Source organism: Stegodyphus dumicola, chromosome 8 (assembly GCF_044657685.1).
Source record: "Stegodyphus dumicola isolate Sdum_Otavi_A_Nest chromosome 8, ASM4465768v1".
In the NCBI taxonomy this organism is placed as follows: Eukaryota; Metazoa; Arthropoda; class Arachnida; order Araneae; family Eresidae; genus Stegodyphus; species Stegodyphus dumicola.
The window spans coordinates 60,490,710-60,512,560 of record NC_140775.1 but is presented as its reverse complement, the minus strand read 5'-3'; the positions used below and the strand labels follow the sequence as shown (position 1 = coordinate 60,512,560).

Below are 21,851 nucleotides of genomic sequence, written 5' to 3'. Positions count from 1 at the left end.
AAAAATTATACTGGATCTCTTTTTGTCAGCATCGCAAAAATAGTAAAAAAGAAATATCCTTAAATTTCCATCAATATCAAATCATCGATAACTTCTGTCTCCCGATTTGAAGGGAAACAACCTATTATCCTATATGCCGAAAACCATAAATCCGTGTACTAGCCAAGCAGCATGACATAAAGCTACTGAAGGTGAAAAGGATGAGAAAAGGAAATCGGAGATAATAGCACTCTACAATAGCACAAAAAGAACCGTACACATAATATATCATACATGTACCATCTATTCAATATCACTAAGAGCAAATAAATTGCCATTAGCTTTCTTCTTCGCAATTATGATCACTGAAGGAATAAGCACGCAATTTCTCGGGGATTATGAATAGGTGATAAACTGAGAAGAGCTAAGAAGGGTACTACTAAAAGCTTTATTCCTGTTGTCAGATGTATGAAAGAACGAGAAAAAAAATATTTCCTTATTTATTTCAGCCATAGTTCTTTGTAAACTGAAAGAAAAGTAAACGAAAGAGTATTTCTGCATCCACAAAGGAACCTCCTAAAAAGGAGGGGAATATATCCCTGTCATGGTAAAGCAATAATAGAACAAGTATGCAAAAATATGAGTACTTGTAAAAAGATTTGAGAAACAGTAGAAAGATTAAAATACATAAAGCAGAATTGAAATGTTTCCTTTAAGACCAAACTATTTACTATATAAGATATCGACTTAAATTTGGGATACTTTTGTATGTTTGCATATCCTAGAGATATTCGTTTCAAGTTTATATTTTTTAGAAACTCAAATGAAACGCGAAACTACATTTTTATGCATTTATATAAAGGTGCTTATTTTATAAAGTGGAAGAGATCCTCACCGATTTAACTATGTGGTCAGCTATGAGGTTTTAAGTGATTTGTTTTTAATCGTTAAACAAACGATCCCACATTAGTTTGTAATGATCTTATATTACTCTAGCCAATCATTATCATTTTCATCTATATTAAAATTTTTCTCCGTACACCTCACGAAAATGCATTTTAGCTTGTAGAGTCATTAGTTTTTCTTTTAAGCAGATGACATTTAAAATATGCAGTGCCCTCGCTGGGACTCAAATACCGGACCTTCAGAATACGCGCCGAGTGTGCCACCTTTACACCTTGAAGGCAAGAAGGAGGGAGAAAATACCTTATGTATTCCTCCTATTAAAGGGCAGCTGGTGATTAGGGAACGCAGTCGTCAAATACTGGTGGTGAGGATTTATTGTCCACCACCTTTTAGTTTAGACACCATTTGTAGACACATTAGAATATTTTGTAACAGGGCACATTACATGAAAATAACGGAATGCCTTCGCTGGGACTTGAACCCTGGACCTCTCGAAAACGCGCCGAGTGTGTTACGGTTACGCCACGAAGACATGTTGGAAGAATTGAGAAAATACCCTTATAAGCGTTTAGAATACATATGCTAAGGATTTTGAATCTTAGGCACTCGCGCCGGGCTGTTAGCATTTTGCCAGCTTTATCTAAAAGTGATTATTCCGGCTTTTGCATACTCTCGCAGTCAAGACTTACGCGCCGGTAAATGTAATTGAGCCCGATTGTAGTTTATGTTACTGAATGTATAAGTCTTTGACTACGTTAACAACATTTAAATTTATTTCACTCTTATTATTTAATTTACTTGTCACAAGTAGTGGTTTCTGTCTGTAGCATAAATCATGCCTTTCATATTAAAAGTTCCGGTAAATTATAAAAGTTGTTTAAACCCTTTTGGAGGCTTTGTTCTTAGTTAAGACGTAATAATAACTCGTTAAGTTATCTAGTAAAGTTGTAGGACTTGAATTCAATTTCTATAGCAATTGCAACATTACAAGTGGAAATTAAATTGAACGAGTTCAAGAGCTCTCAGAGCTCAAATCGCAAAGTATGGAAGATTGAAAACTGTTTAAAATCAGGCTACAATAAGAACGTTAATATAAGCAGTCAAGATAGGTAACTAAGGCTGATAAAGCATTCTGTATAAAATGTGTTTTTACAGCTTACACAACGTCATTTTTAAAATAGTTTATAATGAACCGCATGCCAAAAAGATAATTACGGTAAAAAGACACAAATTAATAATCTTAATTAATAATCTTTTATGTATTTACTCTTTTATGTATTAAAAATAAAACTATAATAATTTTCAAGGTATTGAATAACTAATTATTATTAAAAATTCTACTGTTTAAATATTCTTAAACTTCATTTGACTACATGTAATGTATGAAAAAATTTAAAGATTCAATGATCTAATGAAATCACGAATAGTGCTTCAAGGAAAATAACCATTAATGATGCAATTTTAATTTTGTTTTAAATTTGTATGTATTCATGAACACTTAGAACAGAATACAAATATGTTTCTCCATCAGTCAACACCAATTATTATTCGAATAAAAAGCAAATGGATAATATTTAACCGATAAAATAACCTTTGACATTAACGATTTCTACTCTGTCTCTATAAAATAATTTATATCGAAACAGTATATACTTTTCGTCACAAAAGAAAACAAAAGTTGAAAAACAATAATATCGGTAGGAGATAAATCATTGTCAATCACTCAGCCTATCTTAAGTTCCTTTCAAACTGCAAGTGTAACATAATGAGTTTAAATGTAACATTATTATTTTATAACAGTCTGGTATTATCATTTCATAACATTCTGGTTTAAACGTAACATTATATTATCATTTCAAACAATGACAATCGGATTGTTAATACATTATTTACATATTAAAATGGATTGTATTTCTTCATAAATATCAAAATTGTTACCGGCGTACGTATTCGCAAGGGATTGAATGCTAGGTAAAATTTATTTTAACCAAAAAATGCTCTACAGTTCTGAAACATTTTACAAAAGTAGTTGTGAAGCTCTCCCCGGAGGAACAGAGCACAAGTAGTAGGTATCCCTTCAAACTACTTCGAAAATTAAACACAGCATAAAGCAAAGTGCATCTAAACAGCGAAGCTTACACAGAGACCTCTTAATACTCCGAACTCAAGTCTGAATTAAAAATGAGAACTGATGCTATCTCCGCTTTCATACAGAACTTTTCCGGGCTACGAAAAATGTACAGTACCTTCGATTTCTCGAAATTTTTAGAAGCCATATAAAGTTATAGTTACATGTAGGGATCAAACCAATTACAGTTATACAGGGATCGGACTAAATTTTCGCCAGATTTGGCGACTTTTGGCGACAAAAATTAGTCATCAAAACCTCGCCAGCTTGTAGCTAACTGGGAAATTTGGTGAGGTAGCCAATTACTTCAATGTTAAATAGTCCTGTTCTGTAATCCTATTTTTTTCGTTTCTAGAGGTTTCTTTGCTTTCTAGAGGCATTTCATGTTACAACATACAAGTGATACTACGATTTACATATAATGTCACTAAAATTAGTTACATACATACCAAATTAATAACAATATTATTCCTATGTTTACATCTTACATGTCTTTACAAAAAATAAACGAAATAATAGTTCAGAGAGTGAAAACGCTGCCGAAGGTGGATCAGAATCACCAAGCACCAAAATAGTAAACGATATAAATGATATGCCATTATATAAACTTATTTTTTCTTTGATATTATTCTTAATTATTGTCAAAACGTTGATATTTTACATGTAATAAAACAGATATGCATTGATATAGGTGTAATAAAAACATATATATGTTATAGATAAAATTCCAGGGAAATTAGCACTAAACTCATTAACTCTAATATTTAATGTTTTTTATAGATGGTCTCCTTTTTGGCTGGGTTGTCCTAACGTATTTTACAAAAGATTTCGATGTTTACTATCATCGCCACTCTTTTCACCGATAAATATTATTTAAGTGTTAGAAATACGTTAGAATCCTTCACTACCTTCAGAATGGTTTTACTTATTGCTTGCGAAATCTCCATATATATCATCACTTATGTCACTATCTATAGTAATTAAATAGTGTGAGCCTTTTCCAAACCATTAGATAGCTTCTGTAATACAAATGTTGCCTGTTTGCCAGATCTATGTGTAAAATGAATTTTAAAGCAGATGTATTCAAGCAAAGTAATGCTGCATACAGCACATCAGAATGATGTTACGCAAACTACAGTTATTGTGAGCTAACTGCGAAAGAAAAAGCATTTAAAAGAGACGTAGTTATATTTAAATCTTGATTACTTTTAGCCCTTTTGTTGTCCACTTTGAAGAAGCAAAACACATAAACATATAATACATGTCAGTTATATTTCTAGCAACAGAGTATTAAAAAAGAATGGATTACTCAATCTTTTTCGCTTTCAAAATCATTTATGTTCACGTTTTTTATTAAATTATTTCATATGCAGCTACTAACGTTTCTTGTTTTGAACTCCTTATGTTTTAGTGCGGCATATATGAAAGTTTTCGTCAAAGCAGAAACGCTTTTATTACTTTTCTGAAGACTTGAAATAAATGTGAAAGCGATTATTGCTTTTTCGCTGATGTCCTTAGTCGAAGATGGTAACAGATACATTTTAGAAATAGATCGATTGCTCTCAAAAGCTGCTTTTTGTATCAAGGATAACATCACGTATTTCTGTTCTAAAGTTATGTTAATACATGCATCTTTTACGATAAAATCAGTACTGTTTTTATCACTAGAAATACAACTTTTGTATCTTAAAATCAAAGAAATGTGAATATTTACCATATTGTTGTAGTAATTTTTAGAATGTCCATTGACGTCACGTATTATTAATTGCTTAGTGTAATGCTAAGCAGAATATCTGAACCAGTTTGACATATACCGTGTGTAATAATACGTTTCACTTAAGTATGTCATTTTAAATTACTACATTTTGTGATAGTAATTTCAAGTCTTTTAATAAGTTATAATCTCAACGTATACAGCTAACTTGATATAAAGTTTAGGTTTGGCTTATTTAAATACCGCAAAGCCCAAAATTTGCTTTAAAAATTTATATTGTAAATTGAGTATAAATTTACAATATAAATTTCTAAAGCAAATTTTAAAAGAAAGAACATTAACAGTTTTTACATAAAATTCTCAGATGTAGAATAAAAGTAATAACAAATATAAAATTTATCAATGCATCAAAAAGTGAAAAGTCCGACAATATTAATTCAACTAATATATTTTATGAGTTTTATCTAAATTTGGACATTGCGTTTTGAACGTAAATTATTATTCTCTCCTGCTCCTCAGCTCATCTTTAATGTAATTTTAAAGAAGAAATATAGTAATATAAACCGTTCAAATAGATAAAACGCCAAAGAAACTAAGTATGTATAAATTTAGTAATTAAATAGAAATTATTGATTAAGAAATACAGTCCCAAGCAAGAATAACTGAAGCAAAAATTGGAAAAAGATTAAGTAAAAAATTAAAAATAAGGTATATTATTATGATTAATTATTATGACTAATTGACCAATTATTATGGTTTATTGGTTTTACTATAAGTTTCCCTTTCTGCCAAAATGTAAATTAGCTTTTTATGTATTTAAGCTTTAATTTTTAGAGTTTCATGCAACCGCGTTTGCTGTAAGTATTTCCTAGCCGATGTTTTAAATTAGGTGTCGGTAAAATATTCTGAGCTAGCTCTTTTTAGTGTATTTAATATATAGTTTTGTACTGCATTATCAAAGCTAGAAATTAACTGTCTATAATACAAATTTAAATATTCACAAGTTTTCAAAGTTTCATCTGTAGCAGACGTTGTACCTTTGACTTCAGTTTAAGATAAACTAAAAAGTATAGTTAAAACTTCTTTTAGTATTTTGTGAATTATGTAAGACGTAGCGATTATCTAGTAGAGCATGAAAGGCTTTACTCTAGATTCCAGTTACACCAGAAACCCTACAAGTTCAAAATTAGGAAATTTGTTTTAAAGTTTTTAGAATTTTTTTTTTTTTTTTTTTATTCAGCTTCCTTAAAATGATTAATTGTTGTTCTTAAAATACGACAAACTCTCGAATTTATAAAACAATAGCATTTATGTAAAAGACTGCCGTTATGAAATTAACTAGATAGAAAAGAAGTGATTAAAATTTCAAGAAGATAAGACCATGTTCTCGCATATAAAGTGTAATAAGTGAAAATAGCAGTACTTTGTGATTGGTATTGCTCATAATGCAGTAAAACATGCCTTCGTTCTTGGAATATTGCCATCTTGGAATAGTATTCCATAATCTCCGAAGTTCAAAAGAACGCTTTGTTATTTTTTTAATATAACAACGTGTGCAAGTTCTGTTTGATTACTCGAAAGAACGCCTTTATGATTATTCCAACGGAAGTCGAATGTATTTATCTAACAGATGATAATTACCACGAAACGCCAGTCGATTCATCGAGATCCAAATCCGTGTTTGACTACTAGTGTTTAGCAACTTAAAATTTATTCCGTTAGCTTCTACAGACAATTCAGTTACAGATTTTGCTGATTACATACATACAGAGAGAATACGTCTTTTTCCTTACAGCATATATTTAAAGATGAAGAATGTTAAGCCAGGACAGCTAAAGAGCGTCATTTGTAAAGCAAGAAAATCCTGTTTTTCAGGAATAAGGCATATCCTAATTGATTCTGAAAGAATTGTCTTAATACAGCAAAACAGGAAACATGCCGCAATTCTATAAAAAACTTAATGAAAATTTTTATGGATACTAAGGAAAAACAAAGCTAGAAGATCTTTATATCTCCGGTTCCAGTTCAACTATCAATGCCGTTTCAACCCCTTTATAAACTGTGACAAGGTAAAGTTGGCTATCTTACGATTTCATAGAAATACTATCAATAGAGTTTTTATGAGTTTGTTTTGAAGTGCTATGTTAATCATTTTGAAAAGTACTGCAGCTCCTCTCTACATTCTTTTACTGATCATTATATAAACAACTTTGGTTTTTGTATAAACAAATTTGGTTCTTTGTATAAACAACTTTGGTTCTTTGTATCTGTTTACTAATATTTGTGTATGAGGTATAGATGTAAGTTTAATATCCATCTTAAAGAAGAAGATAAACGATTTTTACGTTGTTTTCTTAAGTTGTTTTACGTTGTTGTATTTTTCAAATTAGAGTATCGCCTTCTGTGATAAATGGATAATTTGCACCACTAAGATTGCAAAATGTCAGAAGCTTTAAGAATACAAAATGTCAGAAGCTTTAATAATACAAAATGTCAGAAGCTTTAAGAAAATAGCAGCATAAATAAGCCATGTACAAGAACTGGAATAAAATATTTAAATATTAGTATAGTAATGACTATAGCTTTTATACAATATAAACTTCAAATATCTGGAAACGAATAGCCAGCAAATGACAAAAGTCCTCAATATACTAAGGGAATCACTGTAAAGATTCTGTATGGAAAAGTCAAGAATTTTTTCTTTTCTGATGTCAATTGGTAAACACACAACAGAAAACTGGGATTGTTAACGAGTTTCGTCGGAGATTAAAATTTTACCCGTTTCTTAGAATATTATTTAGAACTAAAATTAAACTCTTCTCAGAAGATTGCCAGATATAGAATTAAAATATTCTCATTATAACTTGTGGGCATAAACAGTACTAACCAATTGCAATGGAAGTTAGATAGAAATAATTCACAACTTATGGTGCAAAGCAAATCGACAGCATTTTTATTACAGCTCACACAAAAATACATAGATGATGCTGATTATGAATATGCACATTTCAAGAGTGTACATACTTTAACGCTTATTTCGCATATCTCGATATATATTTAAGTTTTGAGAAATATTGCTTCAGTTCCTTCTGCTTACCTTTAAACGGTGTCCGCCGATAACATCGCGGCAAAAACATCGCGGACGAAAACGTCGCGGAGAAAACAACGCAAGGCGAAAACGTCGTGCTACAAAACATCGTGGGAGAAAACATCGCAAAGAGAAAACATCGCAGTTCTAAAACATCGTGGTACAAAACATCGTCGTCGAAAATAAAGCGGTCCAAAAACTTCGCAGTTTAAAAACATCGTCGTCGAAAATATCGTGGTAAAAAATAAAGTATCTACAAATCATCGCATGACGATAACATCGCAGACATGCTTTTTTCAGGCTTTAATAACTGTAAATGGATATTCCCATAATGATTTGTGAGCGCAAGATGTAAAGAAGAATAATTTTTACTTTCATATTTTTTATTAAATATTAAATTTTTGCTGAGAAAATAAGAAGAAAACTTAAGCATAGAAAATTAATGCAACTTATAGCACTTAATAGAATTTTAAATCGACGTAGTTAACTAACAAAGACCATTAATAAATAATTTTTTATAAAGATTTTACACGTAATTTTTCATAAAAAGTATAATTTATTTAAGTTGCATTTAATTTTCTATGCTTAAGTTTCTTTCTTATTTTTTCAGCAAAAATTTATTAGTTAATAAAAAAATGTGAAAATAAAAATTATCCTTCCTTACATCACTTGCGCTCACAAATCATTATGGAAATATCCATTTACAGTTATTAAAGCCTGAAAAAACATGTCTGCGATGTTATCGTCATGCGATGATTTGTAGATACTTTATTTTTTACTACGATATTTTCGACGGCGATGTTTTTAAACTGCGAAGTTTTTGAACTGCTTTATTTTCGACGACGATGTTTTGTACCACGATGTTTTAGAACTGCGATGTTTTCGCTTTGCGATATTTTCTCCCACGATGTTTTGTAGCACGACGTTTTCGCCTTGCGTTGTTTTCGTCCGCGATGTTTTTGCCGCGATGTTTTCGGCTGTAACCCCTTTAAACACTTTACCGTTACCCCCTCTCGGCTGTCAAAATCCGGGAGAGGTAAAAAAGTTTCCGGGAGGGAAAAAAAAAAGTTTTTTTTCGTATTTTTTGAGCTGCAGGAGCAAGCACACTCTCGCAAATACTTGTACATTTTGTTCTACCACAAGAAATTGTTTTTGCCAAACACGAATTTGGAAACAGAGCGCTATGCAATTTGTTTGTGCAATTAGGGCTATTAAAACTATGATGGTGCTTAATCCTATGATAGACTGAAGTAATTTCAGTTGCTGATATATTGTTTTGTTCTTCTGAAGATTTCTCCATGAAAAAGTTCGAAACCGATTGCGATGAATCCCTATTCAATATTAACGACTGGTTGTTCTTGGTTTGGGAATGAACAGTTAAAGCTCTAACATCATCAAAATTAATATTAAACGTTTTCCGACAAACTTTACATTCTCCGTTAAAATTATCTCTCTTCATTAATCAAATCGAGTTAACCAGTTGTCTTTAAACCACGTCGAATATTTTGTATTTGTTTCTAGCACTTGTTCACTTGCAGAATCATAATCGTTTTTTTCGCTAGACATTATTATGAAAGCATTTAAATAATTACAAAATATGTACTTGTTTGTGGATAGCTAGCTAATTGGACCAAGGAACAAGGAAGGGTTCATTTACGAGAAACTTAGGTTTGGAGCCTTTATCCCCACATCATCAAAGATAAGTACAATGTACGTCAAGAAAGTAAGTTCCGTTTGGTAATAAAAGTAAATTGTGTACAGCTATAGAAAAGTTATTTATTGCACAAAATTCAACAACTCTTAAACTACTTTTCCACATAACTGCCGAAATATTGCAGGCATTTGTCATAGCGTGGCACAAGTTTTTGTATACCTTCGTCATAGAAATTTGCCGCCTGTGTCTTCAACCAGTTGGAAACAGTTTCTTTCAGCTCGTTATCATCAAAAAGAAGGTTCCGCAAAGAGGTAAAGATTTGGTGTCTAAATTTTAAAAAATAATAAATGAAAAAATGGATTGAAAATGAAAGGGTGCGAAGAGATGAGGGCGCGTGCGCGCGACACGCCGGCATGAAACTACTACTCATCCCGAAAGACGCTTACTCACCACTCAACGTAGATCGCTGCTGTAAAGAATATGTATAGACACAGACGTTCTTTGGCTCCTGTGCGCGGTCGTGTGATTTTCGATGTTCCCAACCATTTCGTCCGTGCGCATTGTGTCGTTATTTTCGAGAAACTTGATATTCCGGGAGAGTAATAATTATTTTAAATTCCGACCAAACCTGGGATGTGTATCCTATAAAATGTTTAACTCTTAAACGAATATGCTTTCCATATGTTTTACACATTTGTTGATATTTGCCTTAATTTATTCATATTCCGTATTTTAATTCATTTAGATAAAATGTTTTAAATAGTGTGACTGAAATTGCAAAATGGTGATATACTTAAATAACTTACTGCTTGAAAATACTCTGATGAAGGTAACACTTCAGTGCGATGCCTTCCTTCCAGCAGAACACAATCTGAAATAAATAATAATGATAAAAATATGTTACGATAATTACAAAGGTAATATAATTTATTAAAAAGTTTTGAAAACATACGATGCAATGGAAACGAAATTCAAGAAATATACATTTAGTACATTAAATAAATATAAATTTCTCTTAATTACAATCTCAACAAATTGATAAATATTAAAATTTATCATTTTGTACATCTTACACTTTGAAGGTCATCTTCTCGACATACATTCCCATCGAATCGAATCCGGATCTTATACCAAGGGTGACGGTCGTTACCAGATGTAGAAGAAAAGCTTCCTAGCCACTGAAAACGCGGTTATTTCACCCACGCAAGAATACTTATAAACATTTTCATCTGTATTTGTATGATGTTCAATCGGATGATCTCATTTCCAAGCTAAATTTTTGTATTAAGCAATCTCTATGTAATATGAGATATCAGCAGTTTCTGTCGTCAGTATTTGTGAGAGTTTAAGCGCAGTACTGAAACGGATGTTTCTGACATACTTTCGCTAAAAACTGATTTGTTATTTGAATATTTCTAGAGCGAATGATATTTATTTAGACGTAGTTAATGCGAATCTGGTTCAAGAAGAAATGACGATGGAATTCAAAAGCATGCTTTAACAAAGATTAATATCTATATAATTATATTCAAAATCAAAGGTAGGATATAGGTAATTAAGAGAAAATTATTCTTGAGCATTCAGCAACGAATCACATTTACAGAAAGAAAATAGTAGAGAGAGAACCTTTTGACTATACCGTTATCCAGAGTCTTAAATTCAGAAGTATGGTTTGCAGTTATGTTGATTTAGATAGCACTGAAAGCACTGAACTACTGTATTAAATTTGTTTTCCACTGTGCCTTAAAGTTACTAGGGATCAAATCATGGTATTAAAAGCAAAGTGATCTTTCTCGAGTTGCTTTCTGGTAATATTACCGACGCATTTCATTATCTTTTTGCATTATCTCTTCATTCTCAGCGTAATCCAGAATCATTAGCAGTACAGGTAATTTGACAGAGTTTCATCCAGGTTACCGATCAGCAATTGCTTTAAACGGATAAAAATATACAATTTAAATTACACGTGCATATATGACATTATAACAAAAGTGTCTCTATCTTTAAATATTTTTAACAAACATAGAGAACTGCTCCAGACCTCAATGCGCCTATCTACGTAAAACAGATAGAACAGTTTTTTTTATCGGATTATTCTACTCGATGCCGCTATTTTACAGTAAGTTTCCGAAACCTTTAATATCTTTCTGGTCTTTGAGCTCCATGTCCATGAGAAAAATAATGAATTATGAGTGGGTCTTCGGTGATAAAATATTATGGAAGACAAGTTGCTAAAGGAGTTTTCTGAACCGTTTTCCAGTTTTTCTGCAATATTATTTGCAATGATTTTAAGAGTCGAAATGCATTTGCCTGTCTTTGCCGCATGTGCTAATTAGTGCAACATTCATTAGTTTCAATGACCAGATTATTCGCGGATTAATGAGTGACAAAATGGTATCAAATAGTTTCCCCGATAAACGCATTATACTGAACTGCAAAGAAAGTTTGTTGTTGCATAATTTGCCATATTTTACGACCCATTATTATAGACTATCCAGTATGTCATCTTCAGCATAACGTAATTCACTATTTAAAGGTATTCTAAAGAAAACGTATTTTGGAACAAGTACTTAGTTAATAGGCAACTGGAAGGTTATACCGCAGCTGACATCTGTATATACTTGGTTCTATATTCACCTCCATAACTTTTGACCTCTCAGTGAATGCAGAAAGAATTGAAAAAGCAGCCATACTGTATAAACCTAAAACTAATCGAACGTGTAGAGAATATGAGGCATACGTGTAACTAATGATATTATGAAAACAGGAACCTTTTTAAATACTGTGCACTTTCTTTCTAGTAAGAGCATTTTAGCTTTTTCTACATTAATTCATGGTCCAGTTTAACTACGAATGAGCTTATTATATCACTCTTCACTTAACAATAATATAGTTAATTTGTGAAAAATTTGGAGCTATGTTATTTATGCTGAAAATGTATACACCAATCGTTCTGAAGTAGGTTGTAGTGCATAAAGTGGGAGTTTAAGTATTTGATGCTATATTACATAAAAGCAAAAGTATTCAGCAATACAAATTTAACACGAAATTACGGATGAAATATTATAAAATCAAGATTACTGTTATTTGAATTTAAATCGTGAAGAAACTATAATACAGATTCTATGTTTATGCCAAAAAAATTAATTAACCCTAGAGTTTTCTAGAAAATAAATTCGCATGCACGTTTCACACGATGAAGGCATCCTGAAGCCTTTCGCGGAAAACAGTCACAAAACCTTCAGAATTCGTTTACTCTTGAAGAAAAAAGAAACGTGATTGATTGTCCTCAAACTGTTAAACTTTTGTCTAAAACCTGCACCAAAATAAGGTTATGGTTTTTCTAACTTTAAATATTCCATGATGGTAGACGGTAAAAATGAGTAGATAAAGAAGAGTTGTTTATGCAACTAGTTACAATTTTTCAAAAACATCGTTTCTGGTAATACCTGGAAAATAAATAATAATAAATTAATAAATTCTGAGTTATTTGTAACTCAGAATTTATATTGTTATTATTTGTAATAAAATTCTGAGTTGTTTGTGACAAAGTCCGATTATATTCTTATAAATTAAAATTCTGCTCATAGAAATTGAAAATAAAAATTACATCAAGAAGAAAATGTACTCCAAAATTTATATATATATATATAACAAGCAAGGTAGTTATTACAATACTGAATGACCAATTTGGTCTAGACAACATTTTGCGCAATATGCTCTCTCTCTCTCTCTCTCTATATATATATAATAAAAAAGCGATTAAATTCGAGCTTTTAGGGGCTCATGTTCGGGTGTCAAAATTTGATGGCTCAAGGTACTGTTGTTTTTTCACATCGCGAGATACATACCTATATTCCCATACATTCTCCTATACTTAGTTTATTTTAAAGTAATACAGGGCGATAACATTTGATGGCAACAATTTTAAAAGTGATTTAGCCTTTTACAGTGATTTAAGGCAAACTTCCGTTTCGATACTAATAGCCCTTCTGAGCTCACGCTCCTTTCGAGTAACAAATAGTAATGACCAGTATTTTCAGTAATGACCAGGTAAAATTACTTCATAATGTGCAAGCCTTCTTTTAAATTATTTAATTGTAAGTTAAAACTGTTCAAATGCTTAAAACGAAGCGTTTCATGTTATTGACATTCCAATAAACATGACGCTCTGTCAAAGAAGTTCTACAATTTCAACAAACTGGTAAGGCTACTTGTAAAGCTACTGTTCATAATGCAAGAAGTGTAAGTCTCAAAACGTGAATTAATATTAATTAATGAACTAGATTTGTACCAATATGTAAAATGTAGAAACCACAATTTGTACATGTATTATCAGCATTGTAACATAAATAACTTTGTATTTAGTAATATATATATAGGATTTAATTATTAGTATGCAATAAAATAACGTACTTAAGTGTATTTACATAGTCAGAACTGGTATGAGTACATAAGATGTTAATCGCTACAGTTCATCATGGATTGGTTTAAATGTGTAGCAAGCACAGTACAGAGTATTAGTATTTAAGTTTTCCTTCCAACTTTCAGCGAACTGGTTTCATCATCTAGTCTGTTTCAATGATCGATTTTCGAAACTGTTCCTTGCAGAAATAGATATTACCAGATAAATTCATTATATATCAGGCATTATACGTATTATTATTTACCAGCCAATAATATAATTTATTTCCAATAATAGAACAACTCATTATTTACCAGCCAACAATGGAAATCTTTCATATGAAAAATAATTATTACACAAATTGAGTAAATTAATGCTTTGAAAGAAATTTCTTAATCGGGTTCACCATTAAAGATCAATCATATTTCATTTAAAATTCATTTGCTATTCTCTCAATCCTCAAATTGAAGTGTAATGAGAAAATATGGTGTATGGTGTTGTGGTGTATTTAATTATGGCAAAGCACACTAGGGCTATCTGCCTAAGGGGAGGGATGCCTTCGTGGAGGACTTTCTAAGGGAAACTGGCTCGTATACACGTTACACATGGGGAAAACCACGAAAACACCCATGCAGCCAGCCCGTTCGCGGGAATCGAACCTCGGACCGAACTACCAGTGTTCAGCGTCTTTACCGCTCGGCCGCTGGTGGGCCAATGAGAAAATATGAAACTCTGTTTTGTTTTATTTTAAGAATTTAAACAAGAATCAAATTCATGTTGAAGTCCTTAAATTTCCATTGTACAATTTTCCGTTTGGCATAAAATTTCTTTTCTCATATTTGCAAAATACATTATAAAAATCTATTCAAGTTCATCTTTCCAAATTTCCAAAGTAATTTAAAAACCAATGATTTAACACCTGCAATATAAGTTCGCTCAATCCTTCAAGACTTGCATCGGATTCCGGCAAATGCTCGGTAATATTAACATAAAATGCAGAGTTACACATACATTCTTCGCCGTCAAATCCCTTAAAAGGTTATTTTTTGTTTCCAAGAAATATTTTATTTCTTATTTTAATTTGTCAAGGTGTTTCGTTCTACCTCAACTTAGCCAACGATTCAGCAAATTAAAAGAATGTATTAATTTATTTTAATAGAGATTATTAAAATATCACAGTCTATTATAGTATCACAATTTATGATATGAAGACGCATTTCTCGAGTACGTGTGCATAATCTATATTTTTATATTATCAAGGTATATAATATCTGTTTTATGGAATCTTGTTGTCTATGTATAAACAAGTAATATAAAGAATATTTTTTAAAGTCAATTCCAAATTTTATTTTAGTTACTTTGTATTAAGATTATTAAATTTTTTTTCGTTTCATATTAACGTTATTTAATTTCATTATTAACATTTTTCCATTATATATGGAATATTAATTGAAGAACTGGACTGCTCGAAACTCACTGGAAAGGTTCCTTTCAATATTGAAGCATTACAAGAAATGGATAGAATGAGAAATTATACAACACCATCAGCTTCATAAATTAGAAACGAAAAATGTTAATAATGTTAATAAAAAGTAACTAAAATAAAATTTTTCTTTGTTGACCTAAGTAGGAACTTTAAAAAACGTTTTTTATATATTTTTGTATGGGAAAAACTGTATTAAAATCAAGTGTCATCCACTACAAGTTTAATGAATTTGAACTTGAGTGGATTAATAAAAAGTGTTTTATTAACAATTGAAAATTTGAACAAGGTATAGGGGTAGTGTGAGCTAATAGTAGGAATTTTATAAAAGCAAAATAAGTAATTTTGCTTTCCATCTAATACATAATTCTATGTTGTTGTGCCTTGGTTACTTCAATCGACACAAGCTAATATCGGTACTGAAACAAAGAGAAAATCTCACTAAACAACTAATAGAGTTTCAGGCTTCTGGAGCAGTTAGTGAATTGAGTTTGTGCTTGTGTTTGAAAAGGAAGTACCGAGTTACTGCATGGAAAGCTTCTAATGCAGTCGGTAGATTGAGTTACTGTTTGGAAAGCAAAACGTGGAGTGTTTTGTTCTGCTGTAAGGCTTGCCAGTTAATACAGTGTATGAAAATACCCGTTAGAATGGTAGTTAATTGATTCTTAATAAACTTGCTGTAAAGAAACCAACGTTTTCAACTGTCATAATCTCAAAATAAAAAGCTAGAATTTTCGCTTTTTTTTTGTCTTAGGGATACGTATAATATATATGTGAAATATAAAATTTTTACCTAAAAATTATTAACTTTAATTTGGCAGAAGTCTTTTTTATTCCCCATTTTAATTCCCCATTTCCCTACCCTCTTAGAAATTGTTTATAATACTGTTTACAATAAGTTTTGGACTGAGTCTTTTAAAAATCTGGTATTCTGGGTAGATTTCGAAACGTGATTTAGAGCTTTTCCTCTCCTCATGTCCGGTTTTTGGAGAGCTCACATAACAAATTTTTAACGAAATCACTCTGGGAAGGAAGAAACGAATGAGGTAGGAAAAAAGCCAGGTTGAGAAAGTCAAATTTTAGCGATATTCTTCACATTTTAAGATTTAGAACCTTCATAACAATACTTGTTGTCGAAAGGCCTTTCATAACGTTTTATACAACATCACAGATATAAAAGTTTTATACACTTCTTACTTATTTTGGATAAGGAATACAGGTTTCGAAATCTTATAACTGTTTTTTTTTTTTTTTTTTTTTTTTTACAAGTTACGGTTAACTGGTTTACAGTTACCGTTTTTATGCCTTTAGTTAGCTTGCATGTTATATTTGTAGAGTTATCAACAATTTAAAAGTTGTTTAAGTGCAGCTAAGTCTATTTCTTTTACCATAGCAGCCATATTTGTTTACATTTCAAACTTAGCAGAACAGTGGATTTGTTGCCAATCTAGAAAAACTAAGCTTCGCAACAACAAAATAACGTCCTCTTTTATTATTGCGAATTAAATTATGCTTAATTCATTCTGGAATCTCCATTAAGTTAATAAATTATCCCATATATTAACTCAGTATAGCGTCCAGAACAAATTAAGTCAGTTTTTGTGCCTTCGTGTCTATTTGCCGAGTGAGGTCAAAAGTAAACTTTCAGTTTTGTGCAACGAAAAATATGCTTTCTTGCCCGCTAGCCGAATCGCTTGGTTTTGATAAGAAACTGTAATTTTAATTGTAAAAATTGGTTTTTAATTGCGTTAACTATATTTTGTGCTTTACGTTTTTCTATATGTATCAATTTTTAATATAGATATTTTGATTATTTATGTACTTTTGTCTTGTCGCGAATTTAGAACTGAATTAATTGAATGAAAAATATATCTCTAATGAAATTCGAGGAAATAAGTTTAAATGAAATGCAGGAAAATATGCGTATAATTTAATACTGCGTACTAGAATGTCATGTGGCATACACATCAGATTTTTTTGTGAGAATTTGATTTTCCGTCAGTGTAAAATTTACGTGAATGTTTTCATTGAAGATAATGATACTGTGTCTAAATAATTAAAATAGTTCTAAGTTCAAGCATTTCTATCTCTCTTAACATTTTAGCAGGTGGTAAAATGTTTAAGTGTTATTTAGGATCAGTATTATTAGCCCAAATGGCGTTAGCCCAGAAGGGTTATTAATTTCGTTTTGGCATTTTGCGTCGAAAACTTTAAATGTCCGTTTCACTTTTCAAATTGCTGCCACCAAAAATCTGAAAGCTTTCAGAATTGTTTTAATATTACATTTTAAATAAGGTACAATAATATGCCCTTGTGAAACACTGAACAGCTTTTGAGCCCTATAAGTTTGAGGAACACATCTATTTCTTGTTATTGGCTTACTCCTTGACTTTTCTCGAAACATATCAAATTTTATTTGCAAGAAGATAATATAAGCTTTATCTGACTAACTTTTACAAAAGATAAATAATCATCACTTATCACTATTCTAAGTTTAACAGAACATATTTTTGGAAGCCTTAATGCTACTCTTCTTACAACAGAAATGAAGCATTATAACCCGAATGAAGTATTTGAATAAAATAAAAGTAGACGGGCAATATCATAATGCTTTATATTAGGAAGGATCCTATATGGCAGGCTGTTCCGTCAATGTCATCGTGGTGTAGCATTCTATTTCATAGGATCCTCACTTTCTACGACATTTTGTTGAAAATATTCTTGAAAGCATCAAATCAATACTCTCTTTGCATACGATGTCATGCCTTGTAAATGTAGATGCCAATATTGTAGACAATTTTTTTAGGTTTCAGGAAAACATTCAAACGCATTGTGTAATGCAATCGTCATACAGAAAACAGGAACTCAGCAGCACTTAATGCCCTAAATTTAAAATTAATGTAACAACTACATGATTCTGACATAATATTTTCTTCCTAATTGCAGTTAGAATAAAATTCCTCTGCACGGTGTCATCGATATATTTTTCATACACAAAAATGTGTCTCCTAGTATCGGCGGTTAAGATGTTTCATGAATTCACATATTGTACAGATGGCTATTTATATAATGTTATATTTATATGATATACACATGTACAGTAAATGTTAATTGATACAGTTAAGCACAATAAGACTTTACAAACTATACATAAGGTAGTAATTATTACACAAGAGAAAAAAAATCAGATGTGACACCATACGTCTTCTTTGTACGGGGAATTAAATTATACGCATTTTTTGCAGCATTTCATTTAAACCTATGTCCTTGAATTAGTCTAACTTAATACCCAATCCCTTAATGCAAGTTGAAAATTATATTAAAAACTGCAAATCTGGAAATTATATATTCCGGTCAATTTTTGTCTTAGGGAAAAATAATACAAACCAAACTACCTGACAAAAATGAATTCTTCTAATTAGCCCAAAGGACGTTAGCACAGAAGGGCTATTAATTTCGTTTTGGAATTTTGTGTCGAAAACTTTAAATGTCCTTTTCATTTTCTAAATTGTTGCAACCAAATATTATCGCCCTATGTTATATTTAAAGAACTGAATACATGTATGCATGTTCCTTGCAGTGAAATAAAACGGCGGTACCTAGAGCCATACCATTTTGAATAACGTAATCCTCCACCGAATATGGGCACCTGGAAACCCTAATTTGAAATTTGGAATTTATTTTATTATCGATTTCAAGATTTGTTAATCATTAAAGAACTTTGGACTACCAATCTCAACGATTTCAAAGTGAGCACTAGCAAAACTGTACGGGGGTTGGGGGAATTATCTCCAGCACGCGAGGCTGTGTATCGGAAATTCTAAACATATGTTCTTTTAAATGTTTTGCGATACTGCTGTTGCAATGAATTTCGTGGTTTGAGTGCGAAGAACATGATACGTAGTAGGTAAAGGTATAGAGACATTAGCTTAATTTTGGAAGGCGGATAGATGTAAAATTAGCAACTGCCTTCGCCGGGAATCGAAACACGGAACTCTGGATACCGGCTCAGCGTGCAGAACCACTACACCACGAAGGCACGCTAGGAAAGCGTGAGAAATACCTTATAAAGGTAACACACAGAAGGTTAAAAAACGCTCCTTTCTTCGTAATATAAAATCTGAATGCTTTCAGATTTTCTTTCTTTCTTTTTATTTGCCGAAAGGGAGAATTTGCCATGAAGGACTATTAATTTCGTTTTGGCATTTTGCGTTGGTTCACTATAAAGGTCGGTTCACGTTCTAAATTGTTGCCACCAAATATTAGAGCCCTGCATTATATTTAAAGAAATTAAATAATGAAGAATCTGCATAAATGTATGCATGTTTCTCGCATTGGGATAAAACAACGGTCCCTAGAGCCATCCAGTTTTGAATAACATACATTTCCACCCGAATATGGGCATCTGGAAGCCCAAATTTGGAATTAGTTTTATTATCTATTTAATATTTTGTAAAACTTTAACGAATTTTTGATTAACAAATTCAGCGATTTCAAAGCGAGCAATAGCAACATTGTACAAAAAAAAAAAAAAAAAAAAAAAAAAAAAAAAAAAAAAAAAAATATTTCCAGCGCGCGAGACTGTGTATCAGAAATTCTATATATATGCTCATTTTGAAATTATTTTGCAGTATTGCTGTTGAAGCGCAACAGCAATTATTTTATGGTTTAAGTGCGGAGAACAGGATATTTAATAAATGAAGGTAACCCACAAAACGTTAAAAAACGTCCTTTTGGGTGTAATGTAAAATCTGAAAGCTTTCATATTTTTTATTTAGTTTTGTTTTTATCAAAGTTTAGATTTTTTAAATTTCTTATAACGATTATAAAATATCCCCAATGCCGTGAATAATTCCATGGATAATTTGTCATTTAAAACACTTCTGTGATTAGTAGTATGTGATTACGAGTAGCGATTGCGAAAGAAAAAGCCAATTAAGGATTTTTAATGAAAGTAAGGCAGGTGTAATATATATAACATATATTTTTGTTAGTGCAGATATCAATAAAAAAGAGAGATGCGCACCCAGATACTAGAGCAATCCCACAGATAAAATTTCCACCTTCTGCGGGTTCTATATTTTTAAGTTTTGCGGAAAGCATATATACACTGCGAAAAAAAAATTTGACAGTTCTATATCTGTCGTGCTACTTGGCCAATTGACGAAATTGAAATAGAGTTTTTCATGTCTCTTAGGATGTGTATTAGATTTATATATAGCGTTTTTCTAATATAAGCATTTTGAAACAAAATCTGAATTTTCTGAAATGACACTCCAATACTTTACCATATTTTGATTCTACCACACAAATTATAACAAACTGCCAAGTTTCGTAAAAGTCGCTCGAGTAGTTTTTAAAAAAATTATCTGCCCCATGATAATTCAATCTGATACATGTTTATTAATATCTCTTTTTTTAATTAAACTCACTTGATTCATTCTTCCAGAATTTGAAATTTAGGATTAATCCAAATATAATTCGCCCTTTTTTAATTACCTATTATTAAAATGTCTATCTTTAAATATTTTTTATAAAATTTTCGAAAAATATTTCGTATTAAAACCTAAAAAATTTTTAACATGATCTTAAAGTAGATGTATCTCTAGGCCCACTTGCAAAAAATTATTTTATTCAAAATTTTCTAACATGTACATGAATACATGAATTTACATGGAACGTTTTGAAACTTGGCATCTTTTTTGGGGGGAGAGGGGTGGAGGAGCGATAACACGCACTTTGTTAAAATTACTTGAAAGTATGAAGGATGACTTTTTTTTCTTCTCGTTTACAATGAAAAAAAGAAACGGAAAATGGGTTGTTACAAATTAAGAAGTTCGCCAAGTAATTTATTCTTGGCAAAAACTGAAAAAAAAGTACGCCGAAATTAAATTTTAAATTTCTCCTTAAATTTCGCACCAAATTTTGCAAAATTTAATATTTATGCATAATTTGAATCGTTGAATCGAAATATGAAAAAAAAAGGGCATGTCATTTCAGAAAAAGTCCGATTTCGTGTCAAAATACTTATATTAGAATGATGTTATAAATAAATCTAATATATATCCTAAGTCGCGCTTTCGAGACATGAAAAACGCAATTTGAATTTCGCCAATCGGCCCAGAAGAACGGGAGATACAGAACTGTACCCCCTTTTTTTGCGCAGTGTACGTACGTACAGATGTCACTATTAAAATCAATTTTGAATTTATTTTACAATCCATTTTGGAAACGAAGTCCTTTATTCTATCCGTGCGTACAGACATCACGCAAAATAATAGTCAAAATGGACTCAGGAATGGTCAAAAATGGATATTTCATTTAAAATATGATACCCGAAATTTTTCATCATTATAATACTTCCTTTACTTCATATAATGTAATAATAAAAATGGAGCTGCCTATAATTTTATTTATTCCTTAACACAATAAAAGTAAAGAAATTTTCACTTGTAGAGAATAATTTCTTGTTCGTTGCAGCACGCTAGTAATAA

General features: G+C 31.2%; 1 long non-coding RNA gene across 1 annotated transcript in view; it reads right to left on the bottom strand.

Moving 5' to 3' along the window:
* The window catches only part of LOC146995859 (uncharacterized), a 344,090-nt gene that overhangs the window by 121,257 nt on the left and 200,982 nt on the right, over nucleotides 1–21,851 (bottom strand). Inside the window, exon 2 of the long non-coding RNA XR_015042846.1 lies at nucleotides 10,276–10,340. This is a non-coding gene — a long non-coding RNA (uncharacterized LOC146995859). The remainder of the gene's footprint in view (nucleotides 1–10,275; nucleotides 10,341–21,851) is intronic.